The sequence below is a fragment of the Entelurus aequoreus genome, linkage group LG20 (assembly GCF_033978785.1).
Source record: "Entelurus aequoreus isolate RoL-2023_Sb linkage group LG20, RoL_Eaeq_v1.1, whole genome shotgun sequence".
NCBI lineage: Eukaryota > Metazoa > Chordata > Actinopteri > Syngnathiformes > Syngnathidae > Entelurus > Entelurus aequoreus.
Genome location: NC_084750.1, coordinates 12,219,164 through 12,226,663, shown reverse-complemented (window position 1 = coordinate 12,226,663; position 7,500 = coordinate 12,219,164).

Genomic DNA, 7,500 nt, shown 5'->3' with positions numbered 1-7,500 from the left:
CCGCAGATTAAACAATGTGAAATGAGTTATTTACACAGAAAAATGATGTAAAATGTTTATTTTTATACCTTAATTGGTTCCAAATGCTGTCTGTAACAGGGTAGTAAAACAGCTGACCAAACAAAACAGAAGTCACGGTCATGGACCCACTAGCTGATGACTATTAGCACGGCGTGCTTCTCTACTGGAATAAAACTGATTAAAATGTGAAGTAACATGGTTTCCGGACTATAAAAACACATTTTTCCCAATTATTAGCCGAACTGGAATATAAACCGCAGACATGTACGTTGTAAAATGAGTTATTTACACAGAAAAATGATGTAAAATGTTTATTTACATACCTTAATTAGTTCTAAACGCTGTCTGTAACAGGGCAGTAAAACAGCTGACCAAACAAAACAGAAGTCACGGTCATGGACCCACTAGCTGATGACTATTAGCACGGCGTGCTTCTCTACTGGAATAAAACTGATTTAAATATGAAGTAACATGGTTTCCGGACTATAAAAACACATTTCTCCCAATTATTAGTCAAACTGGAATTAAAAACCGCAGATTAAACAACGTGAAATGAGTTATTTACACAGAAAAATGATGTAAAATGTTTATTTACATACCTTAATTAGTTCTAAACGCTGTCTGTAACAGGGCAGTAAAACAGCTGACCAAACAAAACAGAAGTCACGGTCATGGACCCACTAGCTGATGACTATTAGCACGGCATGCTTCTCTACTGGAATAAAACTGATTTAAATATGAAGTAACATGGTTTCCGGACTATAAAAACAATTTTTTCCCAATTATTAGCCGGACTGGAATATAAACCACAGACATGTACGTCGTGAAATGAGTTATTTACACAGAAAAATTATGTAAAATGTTTATTTACATACCTTAATTGGTTCTAAACGCTGTCTGTAACAGGGCAGTAAAACGGCTGACCAAACAAAACAGAAGTCACGGTCATGCACCCACTAGCTGATGACTATTAGCACGGCGTGCTTCTCTACTAGAATAAAACTGATTAAAATATGAAGTAACATGGTTTCCGGACTATAAAAACACATTTCTCCCAATTATTAGTCAAACTGGAATTAAAAACCGCAGATTAAACAACGTGAAATGAGTTATTTACACAGAAAAATGATGTAAAATGTTTATTTACATACCTTAATTGGTTCCAAACGCTGCCTGTAACAGGGCAGTAAAACGGAAGATCAAACAAAACAGAAGTCACGGTCATGGACCTACTAGCTGATGACTATTAGCACGGCATGCTTCTCTACTAGAATAAAACTGATTTAAATGTGAAGTAACATGGTTTCCGGACTATGAATTTTTTTTTTTGTCAATTATTAGCCAAACTGGAATATAAACCGCAGACATGTACGTCGTGAAATGAGTTATTTACACAGAAAAATGATGTAAAATGTTTATTTTTGTACCTTAATTGGTTCCAAACGCTGTCTGTAACAGGGCAGTAAAACGGCTGATCAAACAAAACAGAAGTCACGGTCATGGACCCACTAGCTGATGACTATTAGCACGGCGTGCTTCTCTACTGGAATAAAACTGATTTAAATATGAAGTAACATGGTTTCCGGACTATAAAAACAATTTTTTCCCAATTATTAGCCGAACTGGAATATAAACCACAGACATGTACGTCGTGAAATGAGTTATTTACACAGAAAAATGATGTAAAATGTTTATTTTTGTACCTTAATTGGTTCCAAACGCTGCCTGTAACAGGGCAGTAAAACGGGAGATCAAACAAAACAGAAGTCACGGTCATGGACCCACTAGCTGATGACTATTAGCACGGCGTGTTTTTCTACTAGAGTAAAACTGATTTAAATATGAAGTAACATGGTTTCCGGACTATAAAAACAAATTTTTCCCAATTATTAGCCGAACTGGAATATAAACCGCAGACATGTACGTCGTGAAATGAGTTATTTACACATAAAAAAATATGTAAAATGTTTATTTACATACCTTAATTGGTTCCAAACGCTGTCTGTAACAGGGCAGTAAAACGGCTAATCAAACAAAACAGAAGTCACGGTCATGGACCCACTAGCTGTCCAATCAGCCGAACCGACTCAATAACTCCACGTCTCGGTGAGTTTACTGAGGGATTTGTGAAAGTGAAACAACACAAAAAGAATGCTTAAGTTATTGAGAGAGACAGGGGTGTCCAAACTTTTTCCACTGAGGGCCACACACGGAAAAATGTAAGCATACGGGGGCCATTTTGATATTTTTCATTTTCAAACCATAACAAAATATATAGATTTTTTTTTTTTTTTTACCTGTAGGGCCCCCGGGGACCAATCAAGGGTCAAGGGTCTCAGTCATTAAAATGTTAAAAATAAGTCAAATTATTATTATTATTTGTTACAGTATATCTCTATATCAACTTCAGGTTGATATCAAGTAAAAAAATGCCTTTTCTGTCAAAGACAACTTTGTTTTTTATAGTAAAACTAAAATATGCAGTATTTAGTAATTAGAGCCCTAAAAGATCAATAATGCAGGACACCATTGATTTTAATTATTTCATATTTTTGAGTAATCACAGTGAAAAGTTAAATAAAATCCCACTAAATATATTTGGGACACTCATAAAGTGATACATTTTTATTAGTTTTTTTTTTTACTTTTCACACTTAAATTACAAGATCAACTTCAGACGTATCTGTCCATTTTACGTTTTAATTATTATTTTGTTTGTTTTATGCTCTTTTGTCAAAGAAAACTTTGATGTATTTATATGGCAACTACACAATATATGCAATATTTTTTTCCACATAAAACATTTTAAAGTGAAATTTTATAAGTCATAGATTTTTTTTCTTTTTTTTTTTTTTTTCTCGAGCAATGGCAAAAAAAATAAATACAAATAAACAAAGACAAAAGAAAAAAAAACAGCCTGCATGGCAGCTTTTGTGTCAACATTGCAACTTTTTCTCGTTAGATTTCACCTCATTCCACTGTTTTAAAATGTTTTATTTTTTATTTTTGCAATACTATCAATTTTGAAATTTTTGCATAATATGTGGGGGGCCGGTAAACGATTAGCTGCGGGCCGCAAATGGCCCCCGGGCCGCACTTTGGACACCCCTGGTGTAAGAGAACAATGTGACCTTTTTTATTAGAAAATGGAAGTGTACTTTAATGACAAATGACGGTATTTGCGTAAGAGAGCAATGTGACATTTTTTTATTAGAAAAGGAAGTGTACTTTAATGACAGATTACGGTATTTGTGTAAGAGAACAATGGGACATTTTTTATTTGTTTATTATTATTATTATTATTATTATTTATTTATGTTTATTTATGTTATATTTATGTTATGTGTTATTTATGTTTATTTATGTTATTTATGTTTATTTATTATTTTATTATTTTATTATTTATTATTTATTATTTATTATTTATTATTTATTATTTATTATTTATTATGTATTATATATTATTTATTATTTATTATTATTTATTATTATTATTATTATTATTATTGTTATTTATTTATTTATTTATTTTATTTTTTATTACGGTATTTGCGTAAGAGAACAATGTGACATTTTTTATTTGTTTTTTATTATTATTATTTATTTATTTATGTTTATTTATGTTATGTTTATATTTATGTTATGTGTTATTTATGTTTATTTATGTTTATTTATTATTATTATTTTATTTATTATTATTTATTATTATTTATTATTATTATTATTGTTATTTATTTATTTATTTATTTTATTTTTTATTACGGTATTTAGGTAAGAGAACAATGTGACATTTTTTATTTGTTTATTATTATTATTATTATTATTTATTTATTTATGTTTATTTATGTTATGTCTATATTTATGTTATGTGTTATTTATGTTTATTTATGTTATTTATGTTTATTTATGTTTATTTATTATTATTATATTATTTATTATTTATTATTATTTATTATTATTATTATTATTATTGTTATTGTTATTGTTATTGTTATTTATTTATTTATTTATTTATTTATTTTATTTTTTATTACAGTATTTGCGTAAGAAAACAATGTGACATTTTTTATTTGTTTATTATTATTATTATTATTATTATTATTATAATTATTATTATTTATTTATTTATGTTTATTTATGTTATGTTTATATTTATGTTATGTGTTATTTATGTTTTTCTATGTTATTTATGTTTATTTATTATTATTATTATTTATTATTTATTATTTATTATTTATTATGTATTATTTATTATTATTTATTATTAATTATTATTATTATTATTATTATTATTGTTATTTTTATTTTTTTTACGGTATTTGCGTAAGAGAACAATGTGACATTTTTTATTTGTTTATTATTATTAATATTATTTATTTATTTATGTTTATTTATGTTATGTTTATATTTGTGTTATGTGTTATTCATGTTTATTTATGTTATTTATGTTTATTTATTATTATTATAATCTTATTATTTATTATTTATTACTATTTATTATTATTATTATTATTGTTATTTATTTATTTATTTATTTATTTTATTTTTTATTACGGTATTTGTGTAAGAGAACAATGTGACATTTTCTTATTGGACAAAGTACGAGCATGCTTTTCTTCATGCACAATATACTTAGTTATCCAGTCATTATTTGTCATTAGGGATGTTTGTCTGCTTTCATCACACTAACCAGCTAAAGTGGATCAGAGTGGGCCTCAGCTGCAAACCACCGAGCAAGAAACATGACCCACTTTCTAGGAATATCACTCTTCAATACTAGATACTTGGCACATAATATAAACAAACATCATGTGACAATCAAACATGTCGCGCTAATAAAGAATACAAAAGATTGGGTCTTTAACTAAGGCGACATTTAAATACTTATCCAATTATTAGTTGTTTAAAAAACAAAAAAACGCCATTTTCCAGTTTTAGATGAATGAGTAGCTAAAATAAATGGAATAAAATACAAGTTCCAGAGTAGGGAATATTTTGGTACCGCTACCAAAATGTATTTCGATACTTTTCTGAATAAAGAGGACTGCAAAAAATGTCAATATCGTCTTTATTTGAACAAAAAATGTTAGTGTACATGAAACATATGTTTATTATTGTCATTTAAATAAAATGTTGAACATACTAGACAACTTGTCTTTTAGTAGTAAGTAAACAAACAAAGACTCCTAATTAGTCTGCTGTAACATATTGTGTCATTTATACACCTATTATTTTGTACACATTATGAGGGACAAACTGTAAAAATTGATTATTAATCCACTTGTTCATTTACTGTAAATATCTGCTCACTTTCTGTTTTAACATGTTCTATCTACACTTCTGTTAAAATGTAATAATCACTTATTCTTCTCTTCTTTGATACTTGACATTAGTTTTGGATGATACCACACATGTGCTTGTATCGCACATGATATCAAACACAAGTAAACACGCTGCAGGACTGCTTGTATCGCACATGATATCAAACACAAGTGAACACGCTGCAGGACTGCTTGTATCGCACCTGATATCAAACACAAGTAAACACGCTGCAGGACTGCTTGTATCGCACATGATATCAAACACAAGTAAACACGCTGCAGGACTGCTTGTATCGCACATGATATCAAACACAAGTGAACACGCTGCAGGACTGCTTGTATCGCACCTGATATCAAACACAAGTAAACACGCTGCAGGATTGCTTGTATCGCACATGATATCAAACACAATTTAACACGCTGCAGGACTGCTTGTATCGCACATGATATCAAACACAAGTGAAGACGCTGAAGGACTGCTTGTATCGCACATGATATCAAACACAAGTGAACACGCTTCAGGACTGCTTGTATCGCACATGATATCAAACACAAGTGAACACACTGCAGGACTGCTTGTATTGCACATGATATCGAACACAAGTAAACACGCTGCAGGACTGCTTGTATCGCACATGATATCAAACGAAAGTGAACACGCTGCAGGACTGCTTGTATCACACATGATATCGAACACAAGTGAACACGCTGCAGGACTGCTTGTATCACACATGATATCGAACACAAGTGAACACGCTGCAGGACTGCTTGTATCGCACATGATATCAAACACAATTGAACACACTGCAGGACTGCTTGTATCGCACATGATATCAAACACAAGTGAACACACTACAGGACTGCTTGAATCGCACATGATATCAAACACAAGTAAACACGCTGCAGGACTGCTTGTATTGCACATGATATCAAACACAATTTAACACACTGCAGGACTGCTTGTATCGCACATGATATCAAACACAAGTAAACACGCTGCAGGACTGCTTGTATCGCACATGATATCAAACACAAGTGAACACGCTGCAGGACTGCTTGTATCGCACATGATATCACACACAAGTAAACACGCTGCAGGACTGCTTGTATCGCACATGATATCAAACACAAGTGAACACGCTGCAGGACTGCTTGTATCGCACATGATATCACACACAAGTAAACACGCTGCAGGACTGCTTGTAACGCACATGATATCAAACACAAGTGAACACGCTGCAGGACTGCTTGTATTGCACATGATATCAAACACAATTTAACACACTGCAGGACTGCTTGTATCGCACATGATATCAAACACAAGTAAACACGCTGCAGGACTGCTTGTATCGCACATGATATCAAACACAAGTGAACAAGCTGCAGGACTGCTTGTATCGCACATGATATCAAACACAAGTGAACACGCTGCAGGACTGCTTGTATTGCACATGATATCAAACACAATTTAACACACTGCAGGACTGCTTGTATCGCACATGATATCAAACACAAGTAAACACGCTGCAGGACTGCTTGTATCGCACATGATATCAAACACAAGTGAACACGCTGCAGGACTGCTTGTATCGCACATGATATCAACCACAAGTGAACACGCTGCAGGACTGCTTGTATCTTGACGGCGTGGCGCAGTTGGGAAAGTGGCAGTGCTGGCAACCTGAGGGTTCCCGGTTCGATCCCCACCTACTACCATCCTCGTCACGTCTGTTGTGTCCTTGGGCAAGACACTTCACCCTTGCTCCTGATGGGTGGTGGTCAGGGCCTTGCATGGCAGCTCCCGCCATCAGTGTGTGAATGTGTGTGTGAATGGATGAATGTGTGTGTGAATGTGTGTGTGAATGGATGAATGTGTGTGTGAATGTGTGTGTGAATGGATGAATGTGTGTGTGAATGTGAGTGTGAATGGATGAATGTGTGTGTGAATGTGTGTGAATGGATGAATGTGTGTGTGAATGTGTGTGTGAATGGATGAATGTGTGTGTGAATGTGTGTGAATGGATGAATGTGTGTGTGAATGGATGAATGTGTGTGTGAATGTGTGTGAATGGATGAATGTGTGTGTGAATGTGTGTGTGAATGTGTGTGTGAATGGATGAATGTGTGTGTGAATGTGTGTGTGAATGGATGAATGTGT